Consider the following 25,382-nt stretch of genomic DNA (forward strand, 5'->3'; position numbering starts at 1 on the left):
TCGTAACCCCTCCGGTCTTCTGGAAGCTTAGTGGAAAAATAAGACCCTGGGTGTTGATTTCGTCCAATTCCGAGAATATTTCCTTTGTAGGACTTCTGAAACCAAAAACAGCAGAAAACAACGAATCGGCTCTTCGGCATCTCGTCAATAGGTTAGTGCCGGAAAATGCATAATAATGACATAAAGTGTGTATAAAACATGTGAGTATCATCATAAAAGTAGCATGGAACATAAGAAATTATAGATACATTTGAGACGTATCAAGCATCCCCAAGCTTAGTTCGTACTCGCCCTCGAGTAGGTAAACGATAACAAGGATAATTTCTGAAGTGACATGCTATCATAATCTTGATCAATACTATTGTAAAGCATATGAGATGAATGCAGCGATTCGAAGCAATGGTAAAGACAATGAATAAACAACTGAATCATATAGCAAAGACTTTTCATGAATAGTACTTTCAAGACAAGCATCAATAAGACTTGCATAAGAGTTAACTCATAAAGCAATAAATTCTTAGTAGAAAGCTTTGAAGCAACACAAAGGAAGATATAAGTTTCAGCAGCTTGCTTTCAACTTCAACATGTATATCTCATGGATAATTGTCAACACAAAGTAATATAACAAGTGCAATAGGTAAACATGTAAGAATCAATGCACACAGTTCACACAAGTGTTTGCTTCTAAGATAGAAAGAAGTAGGTAAACTGACTCAACAATAAAGTAGAAGAATGGCCCTTCGCAGAGGGAAGCATGGATTACTAATTTTGTGCTAGAGCTTTTCATTTTGAAAACATAGAAAACAATTTTGTCAACGGTAGTAATAAATCATATGTGTTATGTATAAGACATCCTATAAGTTGCAAGCCTCATGCATAGATTACCAATAGTGCTCGCACCTTGTCCTAATTAGCTTGGATTTACATGGATTATCATTGCATAACATATGTTTCAACCAAGTGTCACAAAGGGGTACCTCTATGCCGTCTGTACAAAGGTCTAAGGAGAAAGATCGCATTTGATTTCTCGTTTTTGATTATTCTCAACTTAGACATCCATACCGGGACAACATAGACAACAGGTAATGGACTCCTCTTTAATGCATAAGCATTCAACAACAGATAATATTCTCATAAGAGATTGAGGATTAATTGTCCAAACTGAAACTTCCACCATGATTCATGGTTTTAGTTAGCGGCCTAATGTTCTTCTCTAACAATATGCATACTCAAACCATTTGATCATGATAAATCACCCTTACTTCAGACAAGACGAACATGCATAGCAACTCACATGATATTCAACAAAGGTGTAATAGTTGGTGGCGTCCCCAGAAACATGTATACCGCTCAACAAGCAACTTATAAGAAATAAGACACATAAGCTACATATTCTTTACCACAATAGTTTTAAGGCTATTTTCCCATGAGCTATATATTGCAAAGACAAAGAATAGAATTTTAAAGGTAGCACTCAAGTAATTTACTTTGGAATGGCAGAGAAATACCATAGTAGGTAGGTATGGTGGACACAAATGGCATAGTTTTTGGCTCAAGGATTTGGATGCACGAGAAGAATTCCTCTCAATACAAGGCTTAGGCTAGCAAGGTTGTTTGAAGCAAACTCAAGTATAAACCGGTACAGCAAAACTTACATAAGAACATATTGCAAGCATTATAAGACTCTACACTGTCTTCCTTGTTGTTCAAACACCTCACCAGAAAATATCTAGGCTCTAGAGAGACCAATCATGCAAAGCAAATTTTAACAAGCTCTATGTAGTTCTTCATTAATAGGTGCAAAGTACATGATGCAAGAGCTTAAACTTGATCTATATGAGCACAACAATTGCCAAGTATCAAATTATTCAAGACATTATACCAATTACCACATAAAGCATTTTCTGTTTCCAACCATATAACAATGAACGAAGCAGTTTCATCCTTCGCCATGAACATTAAAAGTAAAGCTAAGAACACATGTGTTCATATGCAACATCGGAGCGTGTCTCTCTCCCAAACAAAGAATGCTAGGATCCAATTTTATTCAAACAAAAACAAAAATAAAAACATACAGACGCTCCAAGTAAAGCACATAAGATGTGACGGAATAAAATTATAGTTTCACTAGAGGTGACCTGATAAGTTGTCGATGAAGAAGGGATGCCATGGGCATCCCCAAGATTAGATGCTTGAGTCTTCTTAAAATATGCAGGGATGAACCACGGGGGCATCCCCAAGCTTAGACTTTTCACTCTTCTTGATCATATTGTATCATCCTCCTCTCTTGACCCTTGAAAACTACCTCCACACCAAACTCAAAACAAACTCATTAGAGGGTTAGTGCGTAATCGAAAATTTACATATTCAGAGGTGACATAATCATTCTTAACACTTCTGGACATTGCGCAAAGCTACTGAAAGTTAATGGAACAAAGAAATCCATCAAACATAGCAAAACAGGCAATGCGAAATAAAAGGGAGAATCTGTAAAAACAGAACAGTCCGTAAAGACGAATTTTTATGGGGCACTTAACTTACTCAGATCAAAATGCTCAAATTGAATGAAAGTTGCGTACATATCTGAGGATCACGCATGTATATTGGCAGATATTTCTAAATTACATACAGACGGGGCTGCTCAATTTCGTGACAGCAAGAAATCTGTTTATGCGCAGTAAACCAAATCTAGTATCATCTTTACTATCAAAGACTTAATTTGGCACAACAATGCAATAAAATAAAGATAAGGAGAGGTTGCTACAGTTGTAACAACTTCCAAGACTCAAATATAAAACAAAAGTGCAGAAGTAAAATAATGGGTTGTCTCCCATAAGCACTTTTCTTTAACGCCTTCAGCTAGGCGAGAAAGTGTGAATCAAGTGACATCAAGAGATGAAGCATCAACATCATAATTTGTTCTAATAATAGAATCATAAGGTAACTTCATTCTCTTTCTAGGGAAGTGTGCCATACCTTTCTTGAGAGGAAATTGATACTTAATATTACCTTCCTTCATATCAATAATAGCACCAACAGTTCGAAGAAAAGGCCTTCCCAATATAATGGGACAAGATGCATTGCATTCAATATCCAAGACAACAAAATCAACGGGGACAAGGTTATTGTTAACCATAATGCGAACATTATCAATCCTCCCCAAAGGTTTCTTTATAGCATTATCAGCAAGATTAACATCCAAATAACAATTTTTCAATGCTGCCAAGTCAAGCATATCATAGATTTTCTTAGGCATAACAGAAATACTTGCATCAAGATCACATAAAGCATTACAATCAAAATCATTGACCTTCATCTTAATGATGGGCTCCCAACCATCTTCTAACTTCCTAGGAATAGAAGTTTCAAGTTTTAGTTTCTCTTCTCTAGCTTTTATGAGAGCATTTGTAATATGTTTTGTAAAGGCCAAATTTATAGCACTAGCATTGGGACTTCTAGCAAGTTTTTGTAAGAACTTAATAACTTCAGAGATGTGACAATAATAAAAATCTAAACCATTATTATCTACAGCAATGGGATCATTGTCCCCAATATTTTGAAAAATTTCAGTAGTTTTATCACAAACAGTTTCAGCGGTTTTAGCAATTTCAGCAGTTTCAGGCAATTTTGCACGCTTTGCACTAGGAGTAGAAACATTGCCAACACCAATTATTTTACCATTGATAGTAGGAGGTTTAGAAACATGTGAAACATCATCATTACTAGTGGTGGTAATAGTCCAAACTTTAGCTACATTATTCTCTTTAGCTAGTTTTTCCTCTTTTTCCCACCTAGCATGCAATTCAGCCATCAATCTAATATTCTCATTAATTCGAACTTGGATGGCGTTTGTTGTAGAAAATGACTTAATATCTTGATCTTCTTTAGGCATAACTTTCAATTTTAAAAGATCAACATCAGAGGCAAGACTATCAACCTTAGAAGCAAGAATATCAATTTTATCAAGCTTTTCTTCAACAGATTTGTTAAAAGCGGTTTGTGTACTAATAAATTCTTTAAGCATGGCTTCAAGACCAGGGGGTACACTCCTATTATTGTTGTAAGAATTCCCATAAGAATTACCATAACCGTTACCGTTATTAGAAGGATATGGCCTATAGTTGTTACGAGAATTATTCCTATAAGCATTGTTGTTGAAATTATTACTTTTAATGAAGTTCACATCAACATGCTCTTCTTGTGCAACCAATGAAGCTAAAGGAACATTATTAGGATCAACATTAGATCTATCATTCACAAGCATAGACATAATAGCATCAATCTTATCACTCAAGGAGGAGGTTTCTTCAACAGAATTTACCTTCTTACCTTGTGGAGCCCTTTCAGTGTGCCATTCAGAGTAATTGATCATCATATTATCAAGAAGATTTGTTGCCGCGCCTAAGGTGATGGACATAAAAGTACCTCCAGCAGCTGAATCCAATAGGTTCCGCGAAGAAAAATTCAATCCTGCATAGAAGGTTTGGATGATCATCCAAGTAGTTAGTCCATGGGTAGGGCAATTCTTTACCAAAGATTTCATTCTCTCCCATGCTTGAGCAACATGTTCATTATCCAATTGCTTAAAATTCATTATGCTACTTCTCAAAGATATAATTTTAGCGGGAGGATAATATCTACCAATGAAAGCATCCTTACATTTAGTCCATGAATCAATACTATTCTTAGGAAAAGATAGCAACCAATTTTAGCTCTTCCTCTTAAGGAGAAAGGGAACAATTTTAATTTTATAATGTCACCATCTACATCCTTATACTTTTGCATTTCACAAAGTTCAACAAAATTATTAAGATGGACAGCAGCATCATCAGAACTAACACCAGAAAATTGCTCTCTCATAACAAGATTTAGTAAAGCATGTTTAATTTCAAAAATTCTGTCGTATTGCATCAGTAGTAGCAGGTGGAGCAATAAGTGTGCATAGGAAATCATTATTATTTGTGCTAGTGAAGTCACACAACTTAGTATTCTCAGCAGTATTCATTTTAGCAGTAGTAAATAAAGCAAACTAAATAAAGTAAATGCAAGTAACTAATTTTTTTTGTGTTTTTAATATAAAGAACGCAAACAAGACAGTAAATAAAGTAAAACTAGTAACTAAATTTTTTGTATTTTTGATATAGAAAACAAACAAAGCAGTAAATAAAGTAAACTAAAGCAAGACAAAAACAAAGTAAAGAGATTGGATGTGGGAGACTCCCCTTGCAGCGTGTCTTGATCTCCCCGGCAACGGCGCCAGAAAAATCATTGCTGTTGGCGTGTTGACACACGTCTGTTGGGAACCCCAAGAGGAAGGTGTGATGCGTACAACAGCGAGTTTTCCCTCAGTATGAAACCAAGTTTATCGAACCAGTAGGAGTCAAGGAACACGTGAAGGTTGTTGGTGACGGAGTGTAGTGCGGCGCAACACCAGGGATTCCGGCGCCAACGTGGAACCTGCACAACACAATCACAATTCTTTGCCCCAACTTAACAGTGAGGTTGTCAATCTCACTGGCTTGTTGTAAACAAAGGATTAAACATATGGTGCGGAAAATGATGTTTGTTTGCGAAGAACAGTAAAGAACAGAGTTTGCAGTAGATTGTATTTCAGATGTAAAAGAATGGACCGGGGTCCACAGTTCACTAGTGGTGTCTCTCCCATAAGATAAATAGCATGTTGGGTGAACAAATTACAGTTGGGCAATTGACAAATAGAGAGGGCATAACAAAGGCACATACATATCATGATGACTACTATGAGATTTAATCAGGGCATTATGACAAAGTACATAGACCGCTATCCAAGCATGCATCTATGCCTAAAAAGTCCACCTTCAGAGTTAGCATCCGCACCCCTTCCAGTATTAAGTTGCAAACAACAGACAATTGCATTAAGTATGGTGCGTAATGTAATCAACACAAATATCCTTAGACAAAGCATTGATGTTTTATCCCTAGTGGCAACAACACATCCACAACCTTAGAACTTTCTGATCACTCGTCCTGCATTCAATGGAGGCATGAACCCACTATCGAGCATAAATACTCCCTCTTGGAGTTACAAGTACCAACTTGACCAGAGCCTCTACTAGCAACGGAGAGCATGCAAGAACATAAACAACATATATATGATAGATTGATAATCAACTTGACATAGTATTCCATATTCATCGGATCCCAACAAACACAACATGTAGCATTACAAATAGACGATCTTGATCATGATAGGCAGCTCACAAGATCTAACATGATAGCACAATGTGGAGAAGACAACCATCTAGCTACTGCTATGGACCCATAGTCCAGGGGTGAACTACTCACACATCAATCCGGAGGCGATCATGGTGGTGTAGAGTCCTCCGGGAGATGATTCCCGTCTCCGGCAGGGTGCCGGAGGCGATCTCCTGAATTCCCCGAGATGGGATTGGCGGCGGCGTCTCTGGAAGGTTTTCCGTATCGTGGCTCTCGGTACTGGGGTTTTCGCGACGAAGGCTATAAGTAGGCGGAAGGGAAGAGTTGGAGGCGGCGTAGGGGCCCCACACCATAGGCTGGCGCGGGCCCCATGCTGGCCGCGCCTCCCTATGGGTACGGGCCCTCGTGGCCCCACTTCGTAACCCCTCCGGTCTTCTGGGAGCTTCGTGGAAAAATAGGACCCTGGGCGTTGATTTCGTCCAATTCCGAGAATATTTCCTTTGTAGGATTTCTGAAATCAAAAACAGCAGAAAACATCAACTGGCTCTTCGGCATCTCGTCAATAGGTTAGTGCCGTAAAATGCATAATAATGACATAAAGTGTGTATAAAACATGTGAGTATCATCATAAAAGTAGCATGGAACATAAGAAATTATAGATACGTTTGAGACGTATCAGGCGGCTACGTGTGCAAGTGTGTGGAGTTGCGAATATCTTGTAGGGTTGAGAGTTGTTGCATCACCTGTAATGATTATGAACTCTACTCGTGCATCCAACCAAAGTTTTCCAATCGTGTCCACCATATCTACCTACTAGCATTATTGCTATTCCAAGTATATTCATCATGTTTTTATTTATCTTCCAAATTAAATTTTGGCATGAGAAAATTAGTTAGTAAAGCTCTCATGAACTTGATGGCACATTTACTTTCTTGAACTTAATAAACTTGATCATTGTGACTATCTTATGAAGTTTATATGTTTGCAAATTGCAAGTTGGGAGTTAGCACAACCATGCTTTCATGGGGAATACTTTCAACATTGCTCTTATTCATATTTAGTCGATGTCATGTTCTTTTGTTTATGGATGCCTAGCGGTGCGAAATAAAATGGAAACTTCTAAGTCCATGGAGTTTGTGTATGTGTTAGAGAAACGCCCGGGGCGCTAATCTAAGCCATGCATCATTCATGGTGGAAATTTACAGCGAACCATAGTGAGCATTCTATGAAGCATTTTCAATAAAAAGCTATACCCATAGTAAATAAAAAATTGCTGAGATCCTCATTGTCTGTTTGTCTTGTCATTTTCGATGATACATGTATACTTACAATGACAAGAACTTATTTGGGAACTAAGTTGAGTAGCATGAGGTTTAGGTACTCACATTCAAGGGGCATGAGATTTTCAACTTGTGATTTGTCAAGCATATAGCTCATATTTGCCATCACATTAACTTAACAATTCAAGATGCTTATGATAGGGGCAATGAGAGCTCAAAGCTAATGAGTAACATACCTTTTTCAAGGTTCAGAAAACTTGTTTATCTTGCTTGTTCTGCAAAGAGTCTTTCTTTTATTTTTATGTTGTGTCTTCATCTTCATCTTTATGCACCAATTAAGAGGGCATAGTTGTCATTCTTAGTGCAATGTGCATAATCCAAACATTATTATTGATTGATTCATGATTATGCTATTGCTTGTTCTCAAATTACTTGTATCTAGTCACCCTTTGAACTTTAAAGGTGTCCTAGCATTTATGTTTTGCTACTTCATAAAGGACATCCTGAGTACCACTTTATTATGTTTTCTCTATGCTCATAGACAAACGGTTGCTTTCAATGCACTATTATTCATGATCCTTTGTTTGAGCTACACTTCATGTTATAACATAATTGCTAAGTTTTGTTAGAATTGTATCTATCATGCCTATGTTTAGAGTACTTTGATCCCAGCTCACAATGCTTTACAATAATTTGATCAAGATTGTGTTGGCTTAATGTAACCTCAAAAATTATTTTTGTTATCACTTACCTACTCGAGGACGAACATGAGTTAAGCTTGGGGATGCTTGATATGTCTCAAACGTATCTATAATTTGTGATGCTCCATGCTTCTTTTACACCAATTTTTATATGTTTTGCTCATGCTTCGTTGCACTTTTATACATTTTCCGGCACTAAGCTATTAACAAGATGCCACAATGCCAGTTCCCTGTTTTCTGCTGTTTTGTATTTCAGAAAAGTTGTATAGGAAATATTCTCAGAATTGGACAAAATAAAAGCCAAAGTCAATATTTTTTCGTGACGAAGACAGAGTCTAGAGGGGGGTCGAAGAAGTGGCGCAGGGCGGCCAGACCACACTTAGGCGCGGCCTGGCCTAGGCCAGCACCTAGGGGTGGTGTGGCCGCCTAGCCTCCACCGACCTCGCCCTTCCACCTATTTATTCACGCTCTAAGGAAAACCCTGGACACCCGATCCTCCATCCATGAAAAGTTCCATCGCGGCCGCCATCGCAGACCCTAGCTCGGGAGGGTTCTGAAGCTCTTCCCGGCACCCTGCCGGAGGGGGAAATCATCGCCGGAGGCATCTACATCGCCATGCCGGCCTCCGAAGTGATGCATGAGTAGTTCATCCATGGACTATGGGTCCATAGCAGTAGCTAGATGGTTGTCTTCTCCAATTTGTGCCTCATGTTTAGATCTTGTGAGCTGGCCTACATGATCAAGATCATCCTTATGTAATGCTACATGTTGTGTTTGCTGGGATCCGATGAATATTGAATACTATGTTGAGATCGATTATATATTCTTGTCATATGTTATTTGTTATCTTGCATGCTCTCCATTGCTAGTAGATACTCTGGCCAAGTAGATGCTTGTGACTCCAAGAGGGAGTATTTATGCTCGATAGTAGGTTCATGCCTCTAGTTTTCTGGAAGAGTGACAATAACTTCTAAGGTTGTAGATGTGTTGTTACTACTAGGGAGAAAACAACAATGTTTTATCCGAGGGTAATTCTATTGTTTACTTTACACACATTGCTTAATGCGATAATCTGTTGCTTGCAACTTAATACTGGAAGGGGTTTGGACGATAACCGGAAGGTGGATTATTATTAGACGCAGTTGGATTACTATCTATGTAGTATGTTGTAATTCCCAAACGAATCTCATAGTAATCATCTTGTCATGTATGGTATGTATTCTGCCAATTGCCCAGCTGTAATTTGTTCACCCAGCATGTTATTTATCTTTATGGAGAGACACCTCTAGTGAATTGTGGACCCCGGTCCTTTGCTTTACACTGATAAATTCATCTACTGAATCCTATTTTGTTTACTTTCTGCAAGCATTGTTCTCTTTAATTACTGCAAACATCTCCTTCCACTCGATACATTTAATCCTTTGTGTTCAGCAAACCGGTGAGATTGAAAACCTCAATGTAAGTTGGGGCAAAGTATTTTGGTTGTGTTGTGTGCAGGTTCCACGTTGTTGCAGACGTCGGTAGTGCGCCCTGCCAATAGTTAGTTAGCAACACCTTCAGAAGTCACGCCTTTCTCTTACTGGTCAATTAAACCTTGGTTTCTTACTAAGGGAAAACTTGTTGCTGTGCTCATCACACCTTCCTCTTGGGGTTTCCCGACCGCTTCCATCAAGCACGCCATCAGCTATCTATAGCTTTATGGATGTTTCTGGAATTGGGTAGAAAATACTAGACGACACTATAGCAGCGAATCCCAGCGGCCTAGGCCGTTGGATGATGTCTAATGAACGGCATAACAAAATTCGTACACTATGAGCATAGAAAAAAAGTATAGATATAGATATAGAAATTTGACCTACTGTCAGGAAATTGGCACTGTATTTATTTAAATAGGCGAAATTAGCTTGAATTTTGATAATAAACCTTGGGCATTTTCCCTCAAACATGATCTACTACTACTACTACTCAACTTTGGGTAGTCTCTAGACTAGTCTCCCTCGTCCACCAATTATTACTACTGCGGAAATTAGAGGGTAGTTCCTAGTCCCGAGCACTTCGCCCACTTCCCCTGGCCTCATCCCAGAGATCTCACACCAACCACCTCGTCGTCCACTAGCTGCCAGTCTACACCCCTCCGAAGAATCCCCAATGGCGGTGACACCCATACTAGAGCGCTCCTCACACGAGCGTATCATCGAGTGTAGCCCCCATGTCTTCCGTGCCTGCCGTGTGTCGGCAAGCACGACCGACTTCTCCATGGGCGAGCCGCCGGCCGTGGGTGAGGCGTCCCCGTACACTATGACAGTGCAGATCTTCTTCTCGGGGACGTACGAGCTCAGGAGGATGGCCGGCCCCCTCCCTGCCCCACTGGATGAGGATGATGTCACTACTACACCTTGCGAAGAGGTGGTGATGGATCTCAACTTGCCTCCGAGAGAGCTGTGTAGTGGGGTTAATGTCGTGCGAACTATGCGCGAGATTCTTGGCCATGTATGGTTGCTCAAGAACTTGCACCTCACGGCGGAGGAGTGGGACATCATCATACCTAATGATGTTATGCACCTGATGTGGCAGCAGGCGTGTCGTCGGTTCGGTGGCCTCCACTTCGACCTCACCCTTAGGGTGGACCACCATCTCATCGTAAGCTTGCCAGCGCTGCAAGAAAGTTGGGTCCTAGTTGCGGCGGAGAACGGCCACTACAACATATGCATGCTGGGGCTGTCGCAGCGCACAACGGTGCGTCTCCGGGGATGCAAACACCCGTTCCATAGGAAGTGCATCTTCTCCTGGTTTGTTATGAAGGCCATCTTCCCTATCTGCCGCGACAAAGTGTTGACCCATCTTATTATGGATTTGTAGCATAGTATGAATAAAAACCGTGTATGATAGGGATGCCATGCCAACTTGAATCCTATGTCAAGATAAATTCTATTTGATCGTGGTTATAAGATATTTTGCATTAGTTTGATCTATTATCATTATATTTTCCTATGGGATATGACCACATGTATCAAACAGCCCGGGATTACTTCCACAAAATTAAGTTTGACCAACTTTTAGTAGGACAACAAACATAAATAATTAGTCATGGGATTACAATCCAACAGATAATTTTCTTCAGGACTGTCATACATTTTCCAAATAGAAAAATCAAAACAAATCATGGTTCTTCATCTCACAGCATGATACAAAGACAAAAGTCTAATCATCATCATCATCATCATCATCATCACCTCCGTCTTCGTTCTGATATTCGTGCATGGTCTCATCCTGCTCGTCGTGTACATTCTCCTCCTGAGATCAGTTTATCCATCTCTTTGTCGACTATACTAACCTCAAAAGTGAAATATACTTCTCCATCATGTGCAGGGATACCTGTATCCAACGATGTTTCATCAATGTCAATAACTTTAGTTTGCATACAACCAGCGAAATCATCTTGCTGGGCACCAATTATTGGATCCTCATTCTCATCCAAATCATATATGTTCCTTGCCACAAACTATTGCACATACTGCCAGCCTTTTCTAGATCCGTCTTCCAAGAAAAGTACCTTGGCCGCTTGAGGTAGCAAAATATAAGGATCATCCTTGTACCACTGAGCAGTAGTATTGACTGATATGAAGTACCCATCATTTCTGGCACCTTTGCCCTTGTTTGGATCTTGGTTGTACCAATAACACTTAAATAGAACCACAGATCGGACAGTAACCTTATCACTATAGAACAATTGAATAACCTCTTCTATGTGACAATAATGGTCAAATGACTCTGATCTCTTCTTTTTGGTTGTCAAGTGATCTCCACTAGTTGTGATACCACTGTTTCGTGTCTTCAAATGTTGTTCACGCTCATAGGAGCTGTAGTGGACACTATTGGCATTGCAAGCTGTAGCTACCAACACCCTCTATCTAGACCACGTGATAGGACAAGGAGATAATCACTAACAGCGCCTGGATTCTCCACATGGAGTTTCGAGATCTACGATTACAAAATAGACAAGAGGTCATCTCATGTGAAAATCCATAGACAAGTCATAGTGCAATTGAACATCTTACATGTTTCTCAAACCAGTTCTGAAACCCACCCCCACGTGTCGATGACTTTCCATTCGTTTCCGTGTACAACCTACAAAACATAGCCAAGTCATCTGAATATATTTAATTTTGATACAAGTTCATAGTATATGCGAGGAACTAAGGATTTATTGTGCATAGTACTCACTTAACATATTCATCAGCCTATGTAGCATTATTCAACACATACCAAGACAACTGTTCAAATTCAGCTGCTATAATGTTTTCTTGGTCCTCTTTCCCATTAAGTCAACACCATGATTAAAAACAGATCCTCCAACTTTCAAAATTCTGCTACCCCGATTGAATCTGGTCTCAATATCAGGAATATATCTTAAGGAAAATGTATATGCTGCAGTAGCAATATATTCCACTTCAACGCAAGCCTCCGGTCTAGCTTTGTTCCTGATGAGGACATCCCATCTGTTGATACAACCGCTGTACCTACAGCCACACAAATACAAGGACCAATCACTCGAGCTCGTGCCAAACAACTTAACTATCAGGTACTTTCGTTTCTTGGAACTATTCCTCATATACATGAGAATATGATGCTGCCTAAATCAGATGTGTTTGTTACTCTTAAGAATGATGGACCTAGCATGGATGAGAAGGACAAGCATTGGAGCATGATCACACATGGAGGAGATGGCAGCAAACATGTGAGGATTGAAGAGGAAGCTACGAGTGGAGATTTCAGAACTTTCAAGCCACCATAATTGGAGATGAAGACATGGACGAAATATAGAGTTTTCTACTTCATAATTTCGTCCATATGAGTACATGGTGCGGCGACACCATTAGTTTTGGGCCAGGCCCATGTAATTTTCGCAGGAATTAAGTCAGCCACTTTTTAGAGTCCGTATTGAAGGGGGAAAGGCCTTCTAAGGTTTGGTTCGGCCACCATACGCATGGCTGGCCGAAACCCCACCTTTCCTCCTTTAAATACCCCCATAGCCGTCATGTTTAGACTTGGATTTTGATTAGATTAAAAGTTAGCCAATTGCTGCAACTTCGTGTACTTCTTTTGAGGCCAACGCCCATAACAAGACCGACTATTCGGAATCCCACCTTTATCAATAAAACTTTCATCTATATCCGCAACATTTTGATTGCATTATTAGTTCTTACTTGTTCTCAATTTCAGGTAGGAATTAAGACCCTGCTGGTCAGGCTCATCGTGCACCCGCAAGATCAGTAACTCCCGGAGATTGTCCTAGCGATTGCATTAGCGCACGCGCTTTGCTCGTGTAGTCGGATCGTCAAGCACAAACTCCACCAACAAATCGAATTATCATCATCTCATCGAAAGATCAGACACCTTTGCCCTATAAAGTGGTATCAGATTTCAGGTTGCTCAGTGAGATTTTACAATTTTCCTAGTGTAGATTGCATCTGCCATCATACCCATAAACCACGAAAAAGCCAAAAATACAGTTAGGGTTTTAGATCATCGTCCCATAAACCGCCTGCCACGCCTTGCATTGTCTTTTCAGTTTTGCATAGTTGAATTTGTGTCTGCATCTTTGTGTCGAGTTGTTGGTCTTAGCGTCTAGTTCCTTTAGAGTTTCGAGTTCTGGTCATATTAGTCACGCCGCCGCCGCTGCTCGCACCATACGCAGATCACCGCCATATACACCCGCCATCTACTTCCGCCATCACCATATACGCCCTCCATATACTTCCGCCATCGCCATATACACCCGCCATATACTTCCGCCACCGCCATATACATCTTCCATATACCCTGTTTCCTACCGCGACACGGTTTCATGTTGTTTCTCTGCCGCGACAGAGTCCTTGTAGAATTAGGTTTTATTGTTTTTCCATCTTCGTTGTTGCCTTCTAATTTCGTCCGTGCTGTAGAAAAATTTTCCGTGAGCTAAGTTTCGGCCGCCGGTAAAGACTTGTGAAGGAGAGCAAAAAAAATTGCAAAAAAATCAAATCCGCATCCAAATCGGGTTTACCATGATTTCCACTAGTCAAGTCGATTTTAGTCCGAACTGGGCAGTTTTGGACAGCAAACTTTGACTGACAATAACTTGGCCCTTATTGTTGCACGTGATGGAGCCAATTATGATTCTGAGAGAGAGATGGAGGTAATGGAAGCTGACACTGCTGATCAGTACAAGAGCTTAGTTGCACAACGTGTGTTGAGTGTGCAATTGAGCTAATCTGAGCATGATCTACGCCACAATCTGTTTCAAACAAGAGGCGTTGTAAAAGAACGAGCCATACAAATCATCATTGATGGAGGGAGTTGCAATAATCTGGCTAGCGTTGAAATGGTGCGGAAGCTTTCTCTACCCACAAGACAGCGCACACATCCCTATTACATTCAATAGTTTGAGACCTCTCGGAAGCTCAAGGTAACAAGAACTACACGTGTGCATTTTACTATTGGTTCATATTCTGATTTTGTTTATTGTGATGTTGTACCTATGCAAGCTTATTCTTTGTTACTTGGTAGACCTTGGAAATTTGATAGAGAATCTGTTCATAATGGTAAAACTAATCACTATTCACTTATTCATGGTGGAAATAAAATTGGTCTCAAACCTATGACTCCTGAAAAAATATTAAAAGATGATCTTGCTAGAGCTAGTAGAGTAAAAAACAAGGAGAAACATAAGAGTGAAAATCAGATTGTTGCTGCAGATTTTGTGCCACATAAGACTAATACTAAATCTGATTCGAACCATGCTACTGAAATTCATTTGAAAAATCCTTGTTTGCTTGCTAGCAAATCTGATATTGCTGAAACTGATGTGAACACTACTCAATGCTATGCTATTATTTACAAAGAAGTTCGGTTTTCATTTGATGATATGCCTCCTTCTTTGCCACCTGCAGTTGCTAACCTTTTGCAGGAATTCATTGATGTGTTCCCACAAGATGTTCCACCTGGACTACCACCTATTCGTGGGATAGACCACCAGATTGACTTGATTCCAGGAGCTTCGTTGCCCAACCGTGCGCCATATCGTACCAATCCTGAAGAGACCAAAGAGATTCAGCGACAAATTCAGGTTCTCCAAGATAAAGGTTACATTCGTGAGTCTCTTAGTCCATGTGTTGTCCCTATTATTTTGGTACCTAAGAAAGATGGTTCTTCGCGCATGTGTACTGATTGTAGAGCTATTAATAATATTACCATTCGATACCGCCATACTATTCCTCGTTTAGATGATATGCCTGATGAGTTGAGTGGTTGTATTATGTTCTCTAAAATTGATTTGCGTAGTGGTTACCACAAGATTTGTATGCAATTAGGAGATGAATGGAAAACAACATTTAAAACTAAGTTCGGTTTATATGAGTGGTTAATAATGCCTTTTTGATTAACTAATGATCCTAGTACTTTCATGAGACCGATGAACGAAGTTTTACGTGCTTTTATTGGATGATTTGTGGTGGTATACTTTGATGGTATTCTGATTTATAGAAATCTTTGGAGGATCATTTACGTGTTGTTTTCAATGCTTTACGTGATGCATGATGTCTACTCACGCTTCTTTTACTGTAGACAGTGTTGGGCCTCCAAGAGCAGAGGTTTGTAGAACAGCAGCAAGTTTTCCCTTAAGTGGATCACCCAAGGTTTATCGAACTCAGGGAGGAAGAGGTCAAAGATATCCCTCTCAAGCAACCCTGCAATCACGATATAAGAAGTCTCTTGTGTCCCCAACACACCCAATACACTTGTCAGATGTATAGGTGCACTAGTTCGGCGAAGAGATAGTAAAACACAGGTGGTATGAATGAATATGAGCAGTAGTAACGGTGCCGTAAAAATACCTTGCCGGCATGCAGTTGATGGTAGTAATATTGCAGGAAGTAAAGATGTAGTAGAACAATAAATAAGCGATGATTGCAGTATTTGGAAACAAGGCCTAGGGATCATACTTTCACTAGTGGACACTCTCAACATTGCAATCATAAAGGAATATAAATAAGCACTTCACTATGCTACTCTGAATTACTCTTTGGCAAGATAACGAACACTAATTCATCATGTAGGAAAACCTTAAAGATGTATTCCCAAGTACTAATAAACACCCCACGCTGTCACTGTGAGCATTCATAGGAGGTACTAACACACCACAATTTCATAGAGACATCCAACTCAAATCATAACTCAGTGAACAAGTATTCTGTGAAATATAGCCTAAGAGACCCACACGGTGCACACACGGTCACCTTTACACACGTGGGACAAGGAGTCTCCGGAGATCACATAAGTAAAATCCACTTGAATAGCATAACGACATCTAGATTACAAAGCTCATCATATGGATCTCAATCATGTAAGGCATCTCATGAGATCATTGTATTGAAGTACATGGGAGAGAGAGATTAACCACATGGCTACCGGTACAACCCTTAGCCTCGATGGAGAACTACTCCCTCCTCATGGGAGACAGCAGCGGTGATGAAGATGGCGGTGGTGTCGATGGAGATGCCTTCCGGGGGCACTTCCCCGTCCCGGCAGGGTGCCGGAACAGAGACTCCTGTCCCCCAGATCTTGGCTTCGCGATGGCGGCGGCTCCGGAAGGTTTCTCGTACCGTGGTTTTTCCGTATCGAAGATTTAGGTCAGGACGGCTTAAATAGGCGAAGAGGCGGAGTCGGAAGGGTTACGGGGGCTCCACACAATAGGGGGGCGCCCCCCTTGGGCCGCGCCGGCCACACGTGTGGGCCCCCCAGGGCTCCCCTCTGGTGGCTCTCGGGTGTTCTGGAAGCTTCGTGGAATTATAAGATGATGGGCGTTGATTTCGTCCAATTCCGAGAATATTTCCTTACTAGGATTTCTGAAACCAAAAACAGCAGAAAACAACAACTGGCCCTTCGGCATCTCGTCAATAGGTTAGTTCCGGAAAACGCATAATAATGACATATAATGTGTATAAAACATGTGAGTATCATCATAAAAGTAGCATGGAACATAAGAAATTATAGATACGTTTGAGATGTATCAAGCATCCCCAAGCTTAGTTCCTACTCACCCTCGAGTAGGTAAACGATAACAAGGATAATTTCTAAAGTGACATGCTACCAACATAATCTTAATCATACTATTGCAAAGTATATGAGATGAATGCAGCGATTCTAAGCAATGGTAAAGACAATGAGTAAACAAATGAACCATATAGCAAAGACTTTTCATGAATAGTACAAGACAAAGCATCAATAAGTCTTGCATAAAAGTTAACTCATAAAGCAATAGATTCAAAGTAAAAGGTATTGAAGCAACACAAAGGATGATTAAGTTTCAGAAATTGCTTTCAACTTGTAACATGTTGTTGACGTCAGAAACCCCCTGGCGGGTAGAGACGGGCAACACAGTAGAGCCGGGAACAACTAGGGCTGCGGCTGGCCCCAGTCCCTCAGAGCGACGGCCCGCAAAGCCTCCTGGTCACACGACCGATGCTATCGCAAGGGCGTGCCACCTGACCTATACCTGGTCGGGAAGGTGTTGGATGATGCCTCGCTTAGTTTCCTGCATGGCATACACGTAAACATTAAATACGAGCCTCGATCGGCTCTCGGGTTATCTCCGTGAATCGGCTCAAAGAGCCGATCCACCCATGATTCGAACGAGGTGTCCGAATATATGGTGGTCCTGCTTGATCAAGATAAAGCTAATTAGATCTACGACGATTTAGGGTTTTCACCGCATAATCGGATCATCCTACTCACGATTGGGCCTCACGCTCGCGCACGGTGACCGTAAGCCGATCCTAGACAGGGCCTAAAAACCAACACGAGGTTGATCCCCGGAACATCCTTTCTAGGGCTAGCAAACGTCACCCTACACGCCGCTGGATCCTCCAACCCTTTGTAGGGCCTAACTATTGCGGATGTTAAACTAATCCTTGATGAACAAGGAGCAACCGTAACGGATCAGATCAACTAAACTATGATCAAGCGGGGTGCCGCCCCTACACCTAAGATAGGTGTAAGGGAGGCTAGATGTGCAAGGGTTGCATAACGAAAGCGTATGATTCAAAGAACAATGCTAACCCTAACACATCTAAGATAACTACGTTGCTCGCCATCAAAAAGGCTTCAGCACGAGCAACGCATGAACAACGTGGGCAGGCTTGTGCTGCCTAGATCGCAAGATGCGATCTAGGCAGCATGGTGCTTACCGGAGAAACCCTCGAGACGAAGGAGTTGGCGATGCGCCGAGATTTGTTTGTGTTGAACGTTGGTTGTTGTTTATTCCATAAACCCTAGATACATATTTATAGTCCAAGGGACTTTCTAATTTAGGCGTGCACCTAACCGTGCACGAGTAAAGCTCTAACTAACCGACAGGTATCCTACTATGTTACAGATACACGGGCCAACTCGCCCACATTTTGCATATAAAGGCCGATTCACGTATTTCTTATATATATATATTCTTCAAGTCCATCTTGATCGCGGCCCACCTCTGACTCGGTCAAATTCTGGTGATAACACATGCCCCCCTGGTTTTGGAAATGACATTTCCAAAATCATTATGCTCTCTTTCGTCGGGTCATGTCGTGGCGGAAGCGAGAACCGTCGCAGTATGTTTCATCATGACGACTTGCCTTCCCAACTTCTCTGCACGATTTGACAGTTTTTGGCACCACCTCCTCGAAAACTGTTCGAACATTAAATCCCCACTTCTTTTATTTAACCGCACCGAACAGTTCTCCTCCTCATCATCTCCGCATTACCACTCCAAAAGCCCTTCTACGCACCATGTCTTCCTCTTCCTCCACCTCATCGGAACTTTCCCTTGGGTCCTCCTCCTCCCGCGAGACGCCGCCGGACATTCGCGCACCAGAAGAATGGGACCTGGAAGACCACGCCTCCTCCATCTGGTCCGAGGAAGACAAGTCCTTGACCAGTGGGGAGAGCGACCTCCGCTTCCTCGCCGACGGGGAATCGGAGGAGGAGAGCGATGACGATCGCTTCTCCTGGGATGACTTCACCTCCTCCGAGGAGGCGAAGGAGGAGGAGGAGGAGGAGGACGATGACAGCCCCTCCGACGAGCCGCCGGCCAAACGCCACTGCCCCTGGCCAGGGAATCTCAGTGACTACGACAGCGATGACGACGACGATGAGGAGGACGAGGACAACGAAGGTCCCGCCGGTGGCCGCTACGACGAGCGACGACGAGCCCGCCGGGAGCAGCGCCGACAGCGGCGGCGAGGGTGACGACGAGGGCAGCGACGGCCCGTAGATAGGACCTTTAGCATAGGACTAGCAGTAGTAGACGGGGCAATGTATCTCCTTAGTACTCCCTTTTGAGAGCAATCAGCTCTTCTATGTAAGAAATCTGGTTTATCAATGAAGAAATTCCCCAATTCGATTTTGCCGATTTCCTTTATGCCAAATTAGCCGATTTCCCTCTATGCTGATCCGCCGATCGTCACTCAGCCAATGCTTAATGAGCCGATGGCAACGCATCGGTCTCTCACGATAAATCTCGAGATAGATCCATCCGGACCCCCGGTCAAACAGGGCCAAGCCACAATCGTGCAACCCCTAGATCTTGTAAATGCAGATCCAACCGAATGGAATGTTAAACTTAGCGGCAAAACTCCTGAAATAATGTCCAGTCTCCTTATTAACTTTAAATTTTGGACATTCTTCTGCCGCATCCCTCTCTTCCAAATCCTCTTTGCTTTCAGGAGAGCCCCAGGACTGTTGCTGGGTCAACTCAAACATTGAGGCTGCCACTTCTGCAGAACAGGCATCACTTGTCCACAAATTCCCTTGTGATAGTCTGCAGTGACGTTTATAATCTTGCTCTGTTTTCTTACAGCAACCATCTCTCACGATAAATTGAAATGCAGAGCCAACCGATTTCAGCAAAATCGGCTCCTTATAGCAAAGGACCTTTCGTGGCAAGCTGCCCCCCGAGCCTCAGTCGGGGCGAGAATAGCAGTGAGCCGACCAAGTCGGTCATCCTCGGTTTCCAACTCGTAATGTAGCATCAGCCGATTCTAACAAAATCGGTTTTTCAGAGTGAAGAAATTTCAAGGTGAGCTGCCCCCCGAGCTTCTCCAGCTCACATCTTGCGCCTGGCTGGTCAGATCAGCTCGTCATCTTTGGCAGGCCGAAGCAACTTCCGGTGAGGATGTCTTTGCATTTCTGATGCCCCCCAAAACTCTGGACATAACAACCCCTGGAAGTGACAGCTACCAAGTCACCACCTTGGTCAAGCCTCAGGCAAAAAACGTTACAGCCGATTGCTTCATCATCGGCTGTTCTCATGGTCCAAGAAGAGATATGCTCCCTTCGTTAGGCTCATCCCTACCCTGACTTGCACGTTTATGCTGCTCTCGTCGTTAGTCAGGGTTACGATCCTCAATCCTGCAGTCCTGGTTCTAGAAGATGTCACGTTTTATGCTGCTAGCACCGCTGAACTTGAAGACTTGCCAATGGGCGTTAGGGGTCCTCGAAGAGAAAATCCACTTCCTGCTCCATTGATCGATAATTAAGTCGATGTCTGCACATCGGCTGTGCTTAAAAAATTCCGAATTTTCGGCCGATTTATGTATCGGCCCCCATACTTTAATACCCACCATCAAGGAATATCTCGGGCTGCTGGTCGTTTGCAAGATACTCCATCTTCATATCCTCGTGTTTTATCCACCTAGGTGCCCCCCCCGAGCCGATTCTGTCAAAAGACTTGATGGTATCGGCTCTTTAGGTAATCCGTGCTGGATCAAACGTTGAACCCAGGCAGGATGGATGGTGAGGATAATTTTGGCCGATTGCTGGAATCGGCCTCCACGCTGCTTGCTCGATGAAGGTTTTGTAATGTCCCTTCACAAATTTTTTGGGGCCGATCACAAGGATCAGCCTCGCCACGTTTGCTCATTGACGTGCCCTTGCTACTCGTTCAGGCCGGTAGATAAAACCAGCCCAATCTCTGACTTTATCATATTGGTGCGCTTGCTGTCGTCCACCTTGAGTGCATCGTATAATCGTGGAGCACTAAGCTTCGTCGAAAGAACGAGCACCATGTTTGTGCCAGCCGATGTTTCATCATCGACTTTCCTCTGCTTGGGGCGCCACTCTTTTCTTTGTGGCCGACCTTCTTCGTCCAGGGTTTGCTGAATTTTGGCGGCCAGATCAGGCCGTGCCTTCCTCAGCGTGTGCAGGTACAATCTTTCGGCTTCTTCCAACCCACGCAGACGCTGAACCCTTCTCTTTTGGGAACGGCTGAGCCATCAGGGCACCACCTGGGCCGATGATATTTATCTTCTTCATCATCGTCCTCTAGTTCCTCGAGATCTTCCACCCGAGCGGACTCAGCATGCTTGTTCCGAGGCGGGAGAGGCCCTAGACGCTTGAACACGGACACGTTAGCTGCATCCTTCTTCCTTTGTTTGCATTCAGGCGGTTCTCGATTGTTGGCAATCGGCTCATTCCCGAGTCCCGAGCAATGTTTGAAGAACGGACGAGTCCCGGTGCCTATCCATGTCATCCTGCCCCCTTGACCTTCCTTCGACGCGACGATTGTACCCGTCGTTGTTTCTATCATGCCGACGGTACCTCCTGTCCTCTGCATCAGACCGACAATTTCTCTCATCATCTACGTCGTAGCGCCGACGTCGGTCGTACTGCTGCTCATATTTGTTGAGGAGATGCTCGGAGAGTGGACGTTGATACCGCACGCTTCTCACTTCCTCTTCTGTCAGGTACCGTCTGTCATCATCTTTGCCATGGCGGCTTGCAAGCCCTGCCATGTTGACACCAATGGAGAACTCTGGCTGGCATATGGAGTGGCTGAGATCCACCATGCTGACGCCAGGCAACGGACATGAGTTTCTATCGAGCTTGATATCGTGCGGCCGGGTCTTCTCAAAGGAGCCGATGAGTTCGGCTTCGAGGGTTGCCTTGATCTCGTCATGTTTCTTTTTGAGCTCATCGGGCAGATCCTCGTACTTGACCGGAGTGCTTTCCGCCATCTCGGATGTAGATGGCGATGTGGTGGATGTCGAAGGTTGTCCCACCGGGCGTGCCAGAATGTGTTGACGTCAGAAACCCCCTGGCGGGCAGAGACGGGCAACACGGTAGAGCCGGGAACAACTAGGGCTGCGGCTGGCCCTAGTCCCTCTGAGCGACGGCCCGCAAAGCCTCCTGGTCGCACGACCGATGCTATCGCAAGGGCGTGCCACCTGACCTATACCCGGTCGGGAAGGTGTTGGATGATGCCTCGCTTAGTTTCCTGCATGGCATACACGTAAACATTAAATACGAGCCTCGATCGGCTCTCGGGTTATCTCGTGAATCGGCTCAAAGAGCCGATCCACCCATGATTCGAACGAGGTGTCCGAATATATGGTGGTCCTGCTTGATCAAGATAAAGCTAATTAGATCTACGACGATTTAGGGTTTTCACCGCATAATCGGATCATCCTACTCACGATTGGGCCTCGCGCTCGCGCACGGTGACCGTAAGCCGATCCTAGACAGGGCCTAAAAACCAACACGAGGTTGATCCCCGGAACATCCTTTCTAGGGCTAGCAAACGTCACCCTACACGCCGCTGGATCCTCCAACCCTTTGTAGGGCCTAACTATTGCGGATGTTAAACTAATCCTTGATGAACAAGGAGCAACCGTAACGGATCACATCTACTAAACTATGATCAAGCGGGGTGCCGCCCCTACACCTAAGATAGGTGTAAGGGCGGCTAGATGTGCAAGGGTTGCATAACGAAAGCGTATGATTCGAAGAACAATGCTAACCCTAACACATCTAAGATAACTACGTTGCTCGCCATCAAAAAGGCTTCAGCACGAGCAACGCATGAACAACGTGGGCAGGCTTGTGCTGCCTAGATCGCAAGATGCGATCTAGGCAGCATGGTGCTTACCGGAGAAACCCTCGAGACGAAGGAGTTGGCGATGCGCCGAGATTTGTTTGTGTTGAACGTTGGTTGTTGTTTATTCCATAAACCCTAGATACATATTTATAGTCCAAGGGACTTTCTAATTTAGGCGTGCACCTAACCGTGCACGAGTAAAACTCTAACTAACCGACAGGTATCCTACTATGTTACAGATACACGGGCCAACTCGCCCACATTTTGCATATAAAGGCCGATTCACGTATTTCTTATATATATATTCTTCAAGTCCATCTTGATCGCGGCCCACCTCTGACTCGGTCAAATTCTGGTGATAACACATGTATATCTCATGGATAGTTGTCAACATAAAGCAATATAACAAGTGCAATAAGTAAACATGTAAGAATCAATGCACACAGTTGACACAAGTGTTTGCTTCTAAGATAGAAAGAAGTAGGTAAACTGACTCAACATAAAGTAGAAGAAAGGCCCTTCGCAGAGGGAAGCATTGATTACTATATTTGTGCTAGAGCTTTTATTTTGAAAACATAGAGAGAGCATAAAAGTAAAGTTTTGAGAGGTGTTTGTTGTTGTCAACGAATGGTAATGGGCACTCTAACCCCCTTGCCAGACAAACCTTCGAAGAGCGGCTCCCATGAAACATTTTTATTTTTGGGTGGCACTCCTTCCAACCTTGCTTTCACAAACCATGGCTAACCGAATCCTCGGGTGCCTGCCAACAATCTCATACCATGAAGGAGTGCCTTTTTATTTTAATTTTATTTAGATGACACTCCTCCCCACCTTTGCTTTCTCAAGCCATGGCTAACCGAATCCTCGGGTGCCATCCAACAATAACATACCATGGAGGAGTGTCTATTTTTGTAAAATTATGAAGGTTAATTAATTTGGGACTGGGAATCCCATTGCCAGCTCTTTTTGCAAAATTATTGGATAAGCGGATGAAGCCACTAGTCCATTGGTGAAAGTTGCCCAACAAGATTGAAAGATAAACACCACATACTTCCTCATGAGCTATAAAACATTGACACAAATAAGAGGTAATAACTTTTGAAGTGTTTAAAGATAGCACTCAAGCAATTTACTTTGGAATGGCAGAGAAATACCATGTAGTAGGTAGGTATGGTGGACACAAATGGCATAGTTTTTGGCTCAAGGATTTGGATGCACGAGAAGAATTCCTCTCAATACAAGGCTAGGCTAGCAAGGTTGTTTGAAGCAAACTGAAGTATAAAAGGTGAAGCAAAACTCACATATGAACATATTGTAACTATTATAAGACTTTATATTGTCTCCTTGTTGTTCAAACACCTTAACCAGAAAATATCTAGACTCTTGAGAAACTAATCATGCAAACCAAATTTTAACAAGCTCTATGTAATTCTTCATTACTAGGTACAAAGTACATGATGCAAGAGCTTAAACATGATCTATATGAGCACAAAAATTGCCAAGTATCAAATTATTCAAGACATTATACCATTTACCACATGTAGCATTTCCCGTTTCCAACCATATAACAATTAATGAAGCAGTTCAACCTTCGCCATGAATATTATGAGCTAAGAACACATGTGTTCATATGAACCAGCGCAGCGTGTCTCTCTCCCACAAAAGCATTTGTTCAGAGAATTAAAATAACAAAACAAAAATAAAACACAGACGCTCCAAGTAAAGCACATAAGATGTGATGACCGAATAAAAATATAGTTTCAAGGGAAGAAACCTGATAAATTGTTGATGAAGAAGGGGATGCCTTGGGCATCCCCAAGCTTAGATCCTTGAGTCTTCTTGAAATATGCAGGGATGAACCACGGGGGCATCCCCAAGCTTAGACTTTTCACTCTTCTTGATCATATATCATCCTCCTTTCTTGACCCTTGAAAACTTCCTCCACACCAAACTCGAAACAAACTCATTAGAGGGTTAGTGCATAATCAAAAATTCACATGTTCAGAGGTGACACAATAATTCTTAACACTTCTGGACATTGCACAAAGCTACTGGAAGTTAATGGAACAACGAAATCCATCGAACACAGCAAAAGAGGCAATGCGAAATAAAAGGCAGAATCTGTCAAAACAGAACAGTCCGTAAAGACGAATTTTCAAGAGGCACCAGACTTGCTCAGATGAAAATGTCCAAATTGAATGAAAGTTGCGTACATATCTGAGGATCACTCACGTAAAATGGCAGATTTTTCTGAGTTACCTACAGAGAACCCTGCCCAAATTCGTGACAGCAAGAAATCTGTTTCTGCGCATTAAT

This window comes from Lolium rigidum, chromosome 1, assembly GCF_022539505.1.
Source record: "Lolium rigidum isolate FL_2022 chromosome 1, APGP_CSIRO_Lrig_0.1, whole genome shotgun sequence".
Taxonomy (NCBI): domain Eukaryota; kingdom Viridiplantae; phylum Streptophyta; class Magnoliopsida; order Poales; family Poaceae; genus Lolium; species Lolium rigidum.